Source organism: Lissotriton vulgaris, chromosome 3_1 (genome assembly GCF_964263255.1).
Source record: "Lissotriton vulgaris chromosome 3_1, aLisVul1.2, whole genome shotgun sequence".
NCBI lineage: Eukaryota > Metazoa > Chordata > Amphibia > Caudata > Salamandridae > Lissotriton > Lissotriton vulgaris.
The window spans coordinates 604,549,452-604,565,661 of NC_141689.1; the positions used below are offsets into that span (position 1 = coordinate 604,549,452).

Here is a 16,210-nt window from a genome sequence, read left to right on the forward strand (position 1 = left end):
CCAGGAGGCTCGAACCGTCAGCTCGCCATAGGAGAGGGTACCCGGGGCGGCGGACCCCGCCGGGAACCAAAAACAGGAACGCACCCCGACTTGCGTGGCAACCACGCGCGGGTGCCAGGCACCACACCACTGCAACGTTCCAAAAGAAGGCCATGCGCTGCTTAGCCGAGCGCCCATGAGCACCCCGGCTCTGCCCAAGCGCATCCTGTCGAGGACCCGCGATCTCAGAGGGCACGGGGGAGATGCGTACAGCAGACCGAAAGGCCACGCGGAAGACAGGTAATAAGGACCGGAAGGAGGAGTAGAACCCGGGCCGGAGGGCCGAGCCCCCCTCCGTGAACAGAGTCGGAGGCAGACCGAGCCGAGGCCCCCGGCGTTGAAACACCACCGGGGCAGGGCGAGACCATGCAACGAAGGCCAGACCCGACATCGTCGGACCCCGGGGGAAGACAGCCCGAAGGGCCAGGACCGGTGACACCCCCACCAGGGCGCCCAACCCGACCAAGACCCGGGGACCTAAGCACCGGCAAATGGAATGCCACACGAAACCGTGCAGGGGCCAAGCCAGGCACCTCAACCAAGTTTAGTAAAAGTGCTGCCGAAGCGAGCACAGCAAAAAGACGGCCGGCCAGGAAGACATCCAGCAACCCCCGAAGCACGAGGTGCTGAGCGTCCGCCGGAGAACCCAACGACCTCCAAACGACCCGGCGCCAAAGGACGCCCCCCCCCCTGAAAGAACCAGAGGGAAGTACCGGGACCAGGCACACGCCCCCCCGAAGGAGGACAAGCCCGAGACGAGGACCGAAGGGACCACCGTACATAGGTCTGGAAGCCGACGGCCGAGAGACACCGCCCGATGTGAAGCCTCATTCCCATGTGGGGGGGACAAAAACGAGGCCGTGAGGAAGCACACGGCCAGACAGGGAACCCCAAGACCCACACCCGGCGAATAAGATCCACCAGGCGGGCCAGGAGCACCGTCCCCACCCATGGGCCCAGAAAGACCCACAGGCGAGACAAGGGAAGGAGAAGGCAATTGGAACGCTACACGAAAGAACGTGTCATCCATGCGCAGGGGCCCTGCTAAACCCCTCAAGATTGTTCCAATGTTAGTAAATGCGCCGCTGAAGCGAGCACCACCAACCTTCCGAGAAGGCGGCCCCCGCGGCAAACCGCAAGACAGGACACCGGCCAGATAGCTCAAGGAGCCCAAGAACTCTAACAGCAACGTCCCAAGAAGGGACGCAACGGAGGCGCAGCCCCCCCCCCCCCGGTTTCCCAGGGAGGGAGATGGCCAGCCCGAGCCCGGGAAAAGCCAGTTTTCGCAAATGTGTAGCCGAAGCGCCCGAACCCCCGGGCCCGGAAGCCCAGTGCGCCCCACGTGAAGGCTGACACCCCGAAATCCGGGGGGAATGTCGAAGGGCCCCACCCAAGACAAGGCGAGACTCCCTCACCCCTAGGGACGTAAAATACCGCTGTGGAACCCTCCAGGTTTTCCCTGTGAGGCGTCCACTCCTGGGCACCCACAAGGTGGAGGCCAGGCATCCATAGTGTTGTGGGGGCCGTAACGGTGAACAAGCAAGCAATTGCCCCGAGATGCAGAGTGGGACTCCCAGCCAGGAATAGGCACCGAGACGAGGATACACCGGTCGGTGGAAAATAGAGCCCAAGACCCGGCGAGGCGGGGAATCGAACCCCGGACCCGGGCTAGACCTCAGCATCAGGGTCTGCTGCACAAACCACGGCGCCACACTCCTCCACAACCTGGCGCGTGACCACCCCGCACAGGGGCCACGCTCAAGCTTCCGTCGCGTAAGCGAACCAAGAAAGGCGCCCAACACCCCCTAAGGGACTCAAGGCGCCGGTATGAAAGCCCAAAGCCCACCTCACCCGGCATGCCCAGGCCGACTCCCCACCGGGGACCAACCAGGCCCGACCCAGCCCATTCACTGAAAGCGAAGGAGACCAGGCGCCTACAGGGCGGAATGGCCCAATGCCGCAGGGGTACCCAGGCACCCCCAGTGAGACGACCCCCCCCGGATACCCTCAGGTGGAGGAATATGAGAAGCAGCACGGGAGGCTACGAGTGGGCAAGGCACCGAGGCGAGGAAAAAACCGTGCCACGATACCCCCGGAACTGAAGACCCGCCGTGGTAGGGGACCGACCCCGGTACCCGGGCCAAACCCCCCATGGGATAGCACTACAGCCATGGCCGGATTCGAACCCAGGCCTGTGAGGGCAGTCCGCCCCAGAGGCACAAGAACCACTTCAGAGCCATCGTACCTCAGTACCCCATTCCCACGGAGCAAAAAAAAAATAAAAACATTTTCATTATTTGCCGCCGAAGCGCGCACCTCAGGAAAGGGAAGGCTCCGTCGAAGGCCAGGACTTAATGAGGTCGAACTCGGCACCCTGTAGAGTCCGCGTGCAGGGAGAAAGTGGAGAAAGTGGCCCACTGCTAGAACAGCGCGAGCCCCACGGACCCACGCCAGGCGTTTCAAGGTAACCGGGGCCTCCATTGAGCCACCAATCAGGCTCCACGCTCCAGACCCCACAGTCCTCGGGGGAAACACGGGCCCCCAGGATGATTCCAATGTTAGTAAATGTGTCCCCGGAACAGCTGTGTCCCCCTGAACGCGCCCCAGGCGCCGGGGACATTCCGTGCAACAGTCAAGCCGCCCGAGGACGGCAGACACTAGCGGAGGGGGCCTGAGTGCACAAGCAGGAACGGATCCTTCGTGGGGGCAGAGCCTTACCTGTGAGCTCCAGCGTCGTACCCCAAGGGCGTCTGCACCGCTCGGCGGGCCGCCGTGCCAGCCGCCCGTAAGAGCACCCCACAGCCCCGGCCGCTACACCGGCAGCCACAGGCAGAGTGAAGCCCCGCCCCCAAGAGGCGGGAAACCACCCTCGCCAACCCCAGCGCAGCCAACCGCCGCGGGACCAAGGGAATCCCTTGAAATTCCCGTCCGGAGGCGGAAGCGACCAGCGCCGAGACCCGAGGCTGCAGACACACACCCGGATCCGGCCCCCGAGGGCCCGCCGATGAGGTAGGAAAGCAATTGTATCCCTCGGAATATGTATACTGACCAGGTGATCCTCAGGCGAGGCGTGATACACGCCGGCAGACCCCAGGTCCCAGGGGCAAGGCCGGGAAGCGAAAAAGACTCCGGGGCCACCCACGGGGACGCGCGAATGGCAAAGGCCTGGAGACGCCGGGGATAGAACCCGGCGCCTTCCCACAAGTAAAGTATGCGCGCTACCACTGAGCAAACTTCAGTAGCCAGGAGTACCAGGGAAACGCGCCGCAGCACCGCGTGCAGGGAGAAAGCGGCCCACTGCCAGAACAGCGCGAGCCCCAAGGACCCACGCCGGGCGTTTCAAGGTAACCGGGGCCCCAGCATACACACAGGAAAACCCCCAGCGCCGGACCCAAAGCACACCCAGTGGCCAGGGCCCCATAGTAACGACCTGGGGAAAACACGGGAATGTAGCAACACCCCATCTCCCCGGCCGCCCCCCCCCCCCAAGTAAACCCATGGCACGCTAGAGCAGCACCTAACCGGCCCCAGAGGACCGGGGGAAGGAAGAGGGGGGGGGGATTTTAAGGCATAAGGCACCAGGGACCGCTAGAGCAGGTCCTCCACCCTAAAACCCAAGGGCCAGCTCACGCCGGCCCATCTTACCTGAACAGCGCCTCTGGAGAGTATTGCGCAGAACAAAAAAAACAGGCTGATTGGTTGGGCCGGCCCGCCTCTTATAGAGGTCAGGTGGGACTGGTCGGCCATGTTGGGAGGGGGTGGGAGGTGGTTTCTTTTTGCTTTGGAGGGTTCTGTTGTGGAGCTAAAGCTCACTATGTAACTCAGGGGGCGAGGAAGACTAACGAGGAGGTAATGCCTTGTTTCTATCCGTTGGTTTTCTGAACAACGTCGTTTCAAGGCTTCCATTGCAAGGTACAACTTGTACATCCAGGAATGTTATTGATTGGTTTGAGGACGTGCAATTAAATTTAATATCATTTGTACGTCCGTTAAGCCATTCAATGAAATCATTAAGAGTTTCAAGGTTCCCGGTCCAGATGAGAAAAACATCATCTATATATTGCATGTAATGCGAAATCTGGTGACTAAAGGGATTGTCATTATAAATGAACTTTTGTTCGTAGAGCCCCATGAACATTACTGCTAATTCCGGGGCAAATGGACACCCCATCGCTACTCCCTTAACCTGGAGGAAGTATTCGGAATTAAAAGTGAAAAAATTCTTTTTCAGTGCGAAAGACGTACAAATGATATTAAATTTAATTGCACGTCCTCAAACCAATCCATTACATTCCTGGATGTACAAGTTGTACCTTGCAATGGAAGCCTTGAAACGACGTTGTTCAGAAAACCAACGGATAGAAACAAGGCATTGTTGTACACGAGTAATCATCCGCGTAGTCTGAGACAAAACTTACCCTTTGGACAATTCCTCAGGATTCGGAGGAATTGTTCACGTAAAGAAGAATATTTTGAGCATGCCAATTCACTCAAGGAGAGGCTTCTCCTACGAGGATATCCGAAGAAACTATTAAAGATTTCTCTTAAAAGAGCGTGGTGGACGCCACGTGAGACATTAATGCAGAAGAAAACAAGAGTGGAGCAAAATCGAGTGGTGTGTGTGTCCACCTTCTGCCCTGCGGCGAATCAACTTAAGAAATTGATAAACGTGAATTGGCATTTAGTGAAAGACCTACATGAGGATTTCAGTAATCCGCCTTTGTTTGCTTTTAAGAAGGAAAAGAGCGTTGCAAACCATATTGTGAGGGCAGCCCTACCCATTGAGAAATGCCCGACTTTAAGAAGTCTATTTGGTTTTCCACAGACGAAAGGACACCATAAATGTGGAACTTGTATTTGTTGCCATGAAACCATAGAGGAGACGTTGTTCTCGTTCAATAACATCAATTGGAAGCATGAAGTTTTTACCAATTGTAAAACTAGGAATGTCGTGTATGCGATATTATGCCCCTGTCCAAAGTTATATATTGGGAAAACAACCCAAGAGGTCAGGCAACGCATTACTCAGCATAAATCTAGACTACGCAGAGAAGTTGAGAATGCGCCCTTAGTACACCATTGGTTGGCCCAGAAGCATGACAAAAACAAACTTAAATGGACTGTCTTGTCAAAAATTGAAAATGACCCAAGAGAGGGCGATTTGGAAAAACGATTGAACCAAAGAGAAGCTCTGCTTATCATGAAATATGACACAGCGGTCAATGGATTGAATGAGATCTCCGAAATTTATAAAACTAATCCTTGAATTCGCAAAGAGGACTTCATCTCCCACAAATCTCCGGTTTCTGACACATTACCGATAGCACTACAACTCCCAAAACCCTCTAGGGCGAAGCCACACCCACAAGCAACATTATGGTGAGGTCTCAGTCACCCGCTGTTTACTGAAGGGGGAGGAGCAAAGAATACGAACGATTGTAGACTTCGAGCACTGGAGCACGGCCACGGTAAGAATGATGCGATTGGGGCTAGCGACCGCCAGCACTCAGCGTTAGATTGAGCGGTTAATTGACGGTTTACGCCCAATGGTAACACTCGATTCCCGCATTGATTTCCTCAGCTTGTGGCGCCGGAACCGAATCACCGGACTGAGCGCGACCCAATTGGGATCAATTTCTAAACGATTACGCACCGCAGCTAAGGTAAGCGCGTAGATCCGCATTGATAGAACAGTGTATGCACAGTCATGAGTGAGACCCACAGTGAGACTCAGTACACTTTATTTATGTTTTCCAGCACCCTCCGCTCCCTCTCCACTTGGAATACATCTGTCTTCTCTTTTTTCGTTGGAGCCTTGACCCAACAGTTGAGGTAGGCTGAGGGACACTGGGTAGCGATTGAGATGTTGATCTCTTAGATTATGGCTAGTGACTATTGTTTCCTTTCTCTTTGTAGTAAAACTTTGGTCCTGAAGAGAACCCTCAGACTTATTGGGTTCGAAACGCGTCGACCGACCCGGTCCCGGGTCATTCTTTTGATTCCACATTGAATTTGTTTTGCCAACTGATTGAAAGATTACATTCGTTTTCACAAATTTTGAGGAACAATTGTGATTAATGTGATAAAGAACAACAAATAAGATTGTTTTGTATATACACAATTTCTCTTGACACCGGGACCAGTATGAATGTGGTATAGTATGAATGGATGGCCAAGAATGTGTTTGATGTGAGTTTGTTTGAATCACTGTACATACCAATTTGTGTTTTTTGTTTGTATATAAATTTAAAATATTTTTCATGCTTTTGTATTCCCATGCACAAAAAGAAAAATGACTAAAAATTAAAATAGTCTTCAGAGAAAAAATTAAAGTAAAAGCTGCAATTTAAAAAGCAAGTGTTCATGCCATTTTTCATGTATGCTTTCAGAACGGTTGTGCCTAAAAAATAGCTTCTCAGTATAGGCAAGTTTGTTGTTTCTTCAGTTCATTGTTGGCTCAGCCTTGCTGAGTTTAGAGTCAAGACCCTCTTTGTTGTTTAAACTTTATAGCGGGCGCCTGCTCGCGAGGTTCTGTTGGGCAGAGAAATAGCTGCCACAGGACTAACCCTGGTCCACTTTTGATTGGTCATTAGGGCATTTTGTGGGTTGTGTTGGGTTTAGTGTTTGTTTAAAATATTCTTTTCTTTACCATCTCATCAATCTTTCTACCACACTATCACTGTCTTGTTATTTTTCCTTGCACGTGTGTTCAAGTTTTGGTATGGCTGAACAGGACACGGTAGCTTACACTGAGGAACATATTCAAAACCTAATAAGAGATCCGCCTCCTTTCGCATCAGCAACCCTTAGCATCGCGGCGAACACCTTAAACGAATCGGAGAAACTTATACGTTTACGTAAAAAACAGATCAGAACGGATCTCCACGGACATTTTCTTCTCCAGCATTTAAGATCGGGCACGATCCCTGCAGGACTTCAAGTTCGCAACATTCCCGTCGTGTTTACAGACGACCCTGAATATAAAAAAGGATTCAGTGGTGTAGAGACAAAGTGTAGCAGGGACCTGATGGTTCTCACTATTGAGACAGCACACAGAATTTCGGTGAAAGAACTAGAAGAAATTGCAGTGCTAGAAAAAGAAATCCAAGATAATCAACTAATAACAGACTCCAAAGAACTACTGGAAAAGGTGGAAAAAGAAATCGGGGTGTTCAAGGATTTCACAGTCGCCCAAAAAAACAACAAATTTGAGTTGGACAAGAAAAACTTCTCCCTGGAATCCATATATCCATACTTAAGAAAAGATTTTTATTCGAACTCTGACTCACAGAGGTTCCTTCAGGACAACCAAGGCCGATCACGCCGTAAATTTGTCACATTCTCAGATACATCGTCTTCGGGAAGTGACTCAAACAATTCGAACAGATCCTATCAAAATAGGCAAGGCAACCAACAGGACCAGCAGCAAAGACAACAACAAAACCAGGCTCCTTTTTTAGGGCAAGGCCAACAGAAGAGCAGAGGACGCACACGACCAGTACAGCCATGGGAAATGAGGACACGGTCCCGGTTCTACAAGAACTAAATCTTCCATCTATATTTAACTTATCTGATAGAATTTTGACAGAAGCTGAAACGTCCATTTTGACGAAGGGACTTGGATTTGTCCCTTCAAGACCCACAGATTTTGTCAAGATGAAGTTAGAGACACTTGAATTCTGCCGCAAAATACGATTGAAAACATTCTTTTCGGACATATGCGAGGAACACCAACCCGAAGTAACGGGATTAAGGAAGAAATCCACTTTTTGCCCAGCCGGCTCAAAAATACCGAAGGAGATCATTACTTTTGAAAGAACGGTTCTATCAGGAATATCAGCTCTTGAAAAAAAGAGGAACTTCGTCAAATACAATCTTGCGAAAGCAGAAAAAGACGCTTTAATCACCTTGAAAAACGACAAAACAGTGGTCGTGAAGCAAGCAGACAAGGGAGGAGCAGTGGTCGTCTGGGATAATAATAAATATAAAACAGAAGTCTACCGCCAACTGAATGATAACTCATGTTATAGACGTATCACAAAAAATCCCACAAATGAAATTCAAAGCGAATTGTTTCAAACCATTCAAAAAGGATTCGACCAAGGTTTTGTGGGACCTAAAGAACTGGCATTCCTACAGAATAAAAATCCACGAACCCCAGTTTTTTACTTATTACCAAAAATTCATAAGGATGAGGAAAATCCACCAGGACGCCCTATAGTTTCTGGGTGTGAATCCTTATTAGAGCCGGTTGCCAAGTACATTGACTTCTTCTTAAAACCCTTCATTGAAGAAATCCCAGCTCATCTTCAAGACACTACTACTTTCCTCCAAAAAATCAGCACAATAACTTTCGAAGAAAGCACACAGCTATTGGTGACGCTAGACGTCGTTTCGCTTTACACTCAGATTCCCCAAGATCAAGCCCTTAAGACACTGTCATTCTTCCTGGACACACGTGAAAGACCATGTCAGGTACCTTCAGAATTCATCTTGCAGCTGGCATCTTTCGCACTGAAAAATAATTTTTTCACTTTTAATTCCGAATACTTCCTCCAGGTTAAGGGAGTAGCGATGGGGTGTCCATTTGCCCCGGAATTAGCAGTAATGTTCATGGGGCTCTACGAACAAAAGTTCATTTATAATGACAATCCCTTCAGTCACCAGATTTCGCATTACATGCGATATATAGATGATGTTTTTCTCATCTGGACCGGGAACCTTGAAACTCTTAATGATTTCATTGAATGGCTTAACGGACGTACAAATGATATTAAATTTAATTGCACGTCCTCAAACCAATCCATTACATTCCTGGATGTACAAGTTGTACCTTGCAATGGAAGCCTTGAAAAGACGTTGTTCAGAAAACCAACGGATAGAAACAAGGCATTGTTGTACACGAGTAATCATCCGCGTAGTCTGAGACAAAACTTACCCTTTGGACAATTCCTCAGGATTCGGAGGAATTGTTCACGTAAAGAAGAATATTTTGAGCATGCCAATTCACTCAAGGAGAGGCTTCTCCTACGAGGATATCCGAAGAAACTATTAAAGATTTCTCTTAAAAGAGCGTGGTGGACGCCACGTGAGACATTAATGCAGAAGAAAACAAGAGTGGAGCAAAATCGAGTGGTGTGTGTGTCCACCTTCTGCCCTGCGGCGAATCAACTTAAGAAATTGATAAACGTGAATTGGCATTTAGTGAAAGACCTACATGAGGATTTCAGTAATCCGCCTTTGTTTGCTTTTAAGAAGGAAAAGAGCGTTGCAAACCATATTGTGAGGGCAGCCCTACCCATTGAGAAATGCCCGACTTTAAGAAGTCTATTTGGTTTTCCACAGACGAAAGGACACCATAAATGTGGAACTTGTATTTGTTGCCATGAAACCATAGAGGAGACGTTGTTCTCGTTCAATAACATCAATTGGAAGCATGAAGTTTTTACCAATTGTAAAACTAGGAATGTCGTGTATGCGATATTATGCCCCTGTCCAAAGTTATATATTGGGAAAACTACCCAAGAGGTCAGGCAACGCATTACTCAGCATAAATCTAGACTACGCAGAGAAGTTGAGAATGCGCCCTTAGTACACCATTGGTTGGCCCAGAAGCATGACAAAAACAAACTTAAATGGACTGTCTTGTCAAAAATTGAAAATGACCCAAGAGGGGGCGATTTGGAAACTCGATTGAACCAAAGAGAAGCTCTGCTTATCATGAAATATGACACAGCGGTCAATGGATTGAATGAGATCTCCGAAATTTATAAAACTAATCCTTGAATTCGCAAAGAGGACTTCATCTCCCACAAATCTCCGGTTTCTGACACATTACCGATAGCACTACAACTCCCAAAACCCTCTAGGGCGAAGCCACACCCACAAGCAACATTATGGTGAGGTCTCAGTCACCCGCTGTTTACTGAAGGGGGAGGAGCAAAGAATACGAACGATTGTAGACTTCGAGCACTGGAGCACGGCCACAGTAAGAATGATGCGATTGGGGCTAGCGACCGCCAGCACTCAGCGTTAGATTGAGCGGTTAATTGACGGTTTACGCCCGATGGTAACACTCGATTCCCGCATTGATTTCCTCAGCTTGTGGCGCCGGAACCGAATCACCGGACTGAGCGCGACCCAATTGGGATCAATTTCTAAACGATTACGCACCGCAGCTAAGGTAAGCGCGTAGACCCGCATTGATAGAACAGTGTATGCACAGTCATGAGTGAGACCCACAGTGAGACTCAGCACACTTTATTTATGTTTTCCAGCACCCTCCGCTCCCTCTCCACTTGGAATACATCTGTCTTCTCTTTTTTCGTTGGAGCCTTGACCCAACAGTTGAGGTAGGCTGAGGGACACTGGGTAGCGATTGAGATGTTGATCTCTTAGATTATGGCTAGTGACTATTGTTTCCTTTCTCTTTGTAGTAAAACTTTGGTCCTGAAGAGAACCCTCAGACTTATTGGGTTCGAAACGCGTCGACCGACCCGGTCCCGGGTCATTCTTTTGATTCCACATTGAATTTGTTTTGCCAACTGATTGAAAGATTACATTCTTTTTCCCAAATTTTGAGGAACAATTGTGATTAATGTGATAAAGAACAACAAATAAGATTGTTTTGTATATACACAATTTCTCTTGACACCGGGACCAGTATGAATGTGGTATAGTATGAATGGATGGCCAAGAATGTGTTTGAATCACTGTACATACCAATTTGTGTTTTTTGTTTGTATATAAATGTAAAATTTTTTTCATGCTTTTGTATTCCCATGCACAAAAAGAAAAATGACTAAAAAATAAAATAGTCTTCAGAGAAAAAATTAAAGTAAAAGCTGCAATTTAAAAAGCAAGTGTTCATGCTATTTTTCATGTATGCTTTCAGAACGGTTGTGCCTAAAAAATAGCTTCTCAGTATAGGCAAGTTTGTTGTTTCTTCGGCACCTCTGGGGAGGCAGCAATAAAAGAGAGACTTGCGAGGCGCGTGCGAGCTGCGCATGCGTGTGGCCGAGACAGCCATTGCTGGGGTTTGTGCATGGGCGAAGGCTCTGTGACAGGTTTAGGTGAATCTAGCGCATGCGCAGTGGGTCCGCCTGCTCGTGTGAAGTGAGATGCTCTTACTGGGCATGGCGCAACATTAAAAGAAATATGTAGGAACGCTCCAAGCGCGTTTCCTTCATGACAGGGTTGGGAACTGAGATGAGTCAGCCACTCGTGGATTGTTCGTTCATCATGCCATGAAAGGAGTTAGTTTGTGAAAGGCAGTGGGTGGGGGTCAAAGTTATGGGTTGAGGGAGTTCCACGGTATAGAGTCATTGAGGCCGTCCTTTTGCAGGGAAAGGCGGTAATTCCAACGTTGTTCTTTGTTTAGAAGTTTTCTTTTATTGTCATCCCCATTGTCGGGGAATTGTTCGATTACTGTCCAATGAAGGTCATTGGGCATGTAGTTGAGTCGGAGGAAGTGGTCGGTGAGCTTGCTCACGTTCTTCTTGCATCTTATGGTGCTCCTATGCTCGACCAATCTAGTACGTACTTTGCGCGTAGTCATGCCAACATAGCGCAGACCACACAGGCATGTCAGGAGGTTAAATATATTCAGAGAATTTCAGCTAGTGCTTCTTGACCCTTCCGCGGTATTCGACGTGGTCTCTCATGCTATCTTGCTTGAGAGATTCCACAGTCTTGGGATCCAGGGCACCCCTTTGTCCTGGATTTGATCCTACCTTAGCGGCCGCACCCAACAAGTCTCTCTTCAGCCATTTGTCTTTGGGGCGAAACCCTCGAGCTGTGTGCTTCTTCAATGTCTACCTTTCCCCTTTGGCTACATTGGTAGAATCATGCGGAGTCTGAGTGATCTCTTATGCTGATGATACACAATTGGTGTTCTCATTTAAAGATCACTCTAAAGCATCATTTTCTAATTTCAGATGATGTCTGTGTAATATCTCCATTTGGATGTCATTGAATATGCTCAGACACAACTCAGACAAAACGAGGTGCTATTTTTAATCAAATCACCCCTCTTCCATTGCTCTGGTGCCAATCTGTGCTGAATTACCCCCAAACCTGTGGACTTGGATAGGAATCTTGGGTTCCAGTTTGATAATGAGCTATCCTGCAAATGCCAAATCTACCAGATCTCCTCTGCCTGTTTTGGTAAACTGCCCATGCTCTGCAAAATCCTTCCCTTTCTCCCTCTGAACTCTCATCAGACTATTATTCATGCCCTGATCACCTCACAGCTTGACTATGCAAATAGTCTTTATGTGGGGGCACCAGCATTTCTGATCAGACACTTGCAGATCGTTCAAAACGGGGTCGCTAGGCTGATTTGCAACATCCCAAATCGCTATTCCATTACTCCCCACTTGAAGAAGCTTCACTTCCAGTGATAAAACGTATTCAGTACAGGTTTCTTGTCCTGGCTTTTAGAGCGATTCAGGGACGTGGACCAGCTTATCTTAGAGCTCGACTCAAGCACTCTCAATCTAACAATACCCTTAGATCGAATCATCTCCGTCTTTAACCAACACCCCATTTCCTCTAGTCCAGAATGGGTGGCAGAGCTTTTGCAGTGATTACTGCCAAAACTTGGAATAGCCGGCCACTCTCCCTGTGTATGACCGGGTCTGAAATTATTTTTCGACATGTTCTGAAGACCTGGCTGTTTTCCAGCCCTTAGCTCCCTACTGGTACTTGCATCTGCTGCCTGTCTTAGCACTGAGAAACCCCCGCTGGGGGTAGATGTGCACTTTGGAAGTTTCTAAATAAATAAATCAATTACTTTACATTCCCTGGATGCGACCATCAATGAATGGAGAATAACACGGAACTCGTAACACTTGAGCTGAGGGGACAGGGAGTGGCCTGACATCTGAGAGAATGCAATACAAAAAGATGATGAACGGAATATTGAACATTGTCAAACATTCACCCTGAGTCACAGGTCTGGGTTTAATCCATCATTATTTTGCTCACCACGCCACCCCAGTTCTGTCATAGCTTTATGCAAATCAGTATTGACCCTGTGCCTCATGGGAACAGTCCAGATTAAACTGCCAGGCAATGTCTTCCCTGGACAGGAATCAAGCATCCTAGGACTGGTTTCGGGCATTCAGCCCTCATCAGCTAGGATAGCTTGACTCCAGTGGCGTAGTGAGCATGGGACCCACGTCTGGGCATACCCTTCCCACTTAGGGTAAAAAATGCAACACAAAAAGATGATGGACGGAATGTTGAACATTGCCAAACATTTACCCCAGTCACAGATCTGGTTTTAATCCATCATTATTTTGCTCACCATGCCACCCCAGTTCACACATGCCATTTGCAAATTAGTCTTGACCCTGTGTCTCATGGGAACAGTCCAGACCGAACTGCCAGGCCATGTCTTCCCTGGACAGGAATGAAGCATCCTAGGTCCGGTTTCAGGCTTTCAGCCCTCATAAGCCAGGATAGCTTGATCCAGTGGCGTAGTGAGCACGGGACCCACGTCTGGGCATACCCTTCCCACTTAAGGTGAAACTGCAACACAAAAAGATGATGGACGGAATGTTGAACAATGTCAAACATTCACCCTGAGTCACAGATCTAGGTTTAATCCATGGTTATTTTGCTCACCACGCCACCCCAGTTCAGACATTGCCATATGCAAATCAGTCTTGACCCTGTGCCTCATGGGAACAGTCCAGACCGAACTGCCAGGCAATGTCTTCCCTGGACAGGAATCAAGCATCCTAGGACCGGTTTCGGGTTTCAGCCCTCATCAGCCAGGATAGCTTGACTGCAGTGGCGTAGTGAGCACGGGACCCACGTCTGGGCATAACCTTCCCACTAAGGCTGAAAATGCAACACAAAAAGATGATGGACGGAATGTTGAACATTGTCAAACATACACCCCCAGTCACAGATCTGGGTTTAATCCATTGTTATTTTGCTCACCACACCACCCCAGTTCAGACATAGCCATATGCAAATCAGTTTTGACCCTGTACCTCATTGGAACAGTCTAGACCCAACTGCCAGGCCCTGTCTTCCCTGGACAAGAATCAAGGACAACAGTGAGAGTCCTGACCTCATTTTGATATTGCTTTTTGAATGTTGTTTACCTTTACATGTGTAGAGTTAGAGCTAGGCCTTGATCTATTGCCGCGCTCTCTGCCTGTTGAGTTATGAGTCGTGTTCACTGAACTGTATCAGAGCTTTCCCTGGGGAAGCCTTGACTGCTCGAGCTATGCTACCCAGCTGACAGTCAGGTGCAGAAGGGGGCGCTTGACCCAGTTGAGCAGGATCAAGTTGAGCAGTTGAGTGGGCTCTGGGACATCTGGGGTATAAGGCCTCATCTACCTCGGTTAGGCCCAGTTTCTCCTGCATGGCCTGTGGCCCCCGGAACAGGGTTTTGCCAACCATATACTTTTTTCCCAGTACAGATGTGCAGGGAAAATGCAAACAACCTAATAATAGGTTATAGATGAAAAAAAGGTAGCCACCATCCCTACATAACCTGGATTTAAATCATTTAAATGACTCTGCACTCTACTTTGATGTCCCTCTGTATCCTTCATTTTTCCCACAGGGCAGCAGTCTGACTCATGGAAGTTTAACCATGGACCCCACACACTCTCAAATTTCTTGCTTTATACACAGACTTCTCTGCCTGCACACACTAGTCCATTGTAGCTGACTAATGTACCAGTCTCAGAATGCCTACGATGCCCCATATCTCAACAATGTCTGACTGCTAAATCGTGAACAGAAAAGCTGTACATGCCAACAGATCAACAAGGTGTGCAGCAATGTACCAACTTGGTCAGAGCCTCTCAGGCATTTGTTGTTGTCTGTTCTCCCTATACGGAAAAGTCTAATCCTTGCTATATAGGCCCTGTGGAGGATCTTTAGTATTACCAGGTGTAACCCTGACCCCATGGCAATGTCTCTTGGATATCGAAAGGCCTCCATCCAATCAAATTGGATGGGTAGTGCTGTACAACTCTAGTGGTAGCAGTCTGGGCCCATAACTTGCCTTCAACGCGGGGCTACTGCTAGAGGGTAAAAGCCAATACATTCACCGCTAACATTCGGGTCATACAGTATTATTTTCACAAGTTTGTAAGAGCTATATCACCTACATAAGTATTCCTTGTTTGGGTCTGTAATGGCATTCATGGGGTGACCCATCCCAAGGCAGTGTTCACATCACCATGCCCACTGGCTGAAATAAATAATCAGGGATCTCATATAATGTGTTTTACAGCTAGCAACGGAGCTTGACAATGCAATAATATTAAATTGGGTAGCTCTGCACACCAATGAAATGGGGAGTTATTGCAAGTGCACCATACACTGCCAAAACTCTCCTGCGATTCTCCACGCATTGAAGTGCTAAAACTTGACTTAGACTTAGTCCAGTGTTACGTATACTCCCAAGTAGGTAAAACTCTCCTATGCCCAAAGTGAGGGACATTCCAATCCTTCAGTGGTTGCCATTCATTGATTGGAAATACCACAGATGAATGTGTATCCCTGAGTGTCTAAAAAAGGTCTAGTATTGCCAGGACCCTGAGGGGTCTCTTTTGTTTATCTTAGAACACAAGGCTCTTTGTAGAACGGGGATTTACATTTTACCCTAACAATTTTGAAAAGTTCACACACTTCTAAATTCACTAAGGTTGAAGCGTTTTGTGAAATTCGTGAAACATAACCTCCTGCAAAATATCCTGCATAAATTCTGAAGAATGATCCTACAAAACCATTTGCGTTGCTACAGTATTTTCCTAATGAGACTGTTTGTTTATTGTTCCCAAACAACCCTGTGTATGCAGACGTTATTTATCACAATGTAAGTATTGCAACCACAGCAGAATGTGTGGCTTGTAAAGTTAGAAAAGAATTATAACCACCTTTTGTGAAACAAAAAAACTGCAACATTTGTAAATAAAAACCAACTTTGCAAATGCAGTGATCTCTTCTTACAAGAAGCGATTTTGCTCTGGGGTCATTAATGGTATAAACGCTAATGTTGGTCAAATCATCATCATCATCAAACCGCTTTTGCTTGATGCTGGGAGCCTAATATGGGATTCCATTGTCCTTGTATCTGATTTACTCATATTGCCAAGATGGGAGCAACAGGGAGATTTAAAAAAAACTCCTTTGTGCATAC

The 16,210-nt window shown here is 48.0% G+C and overlaps 1 non-coding gene across 1 annotated transcript; it reads right to left on the minus strand.

The window, feature by feature from the left end:
* Positions 1-1,030: 1,030 nt before the first annotated feature.
* Positions 1,031-1,137, minus strand: LOC147726829 (U6 spliceosomal RNA). The gene has a single exon (XR_015309691.1). It is a non-coding gene; the product is annotated as a U6 spliceosomal RNA (small nuclear RNA).
* Between the last annotated feature and the right edge of the window lie 15,073 nt (positions 1,138-16,210).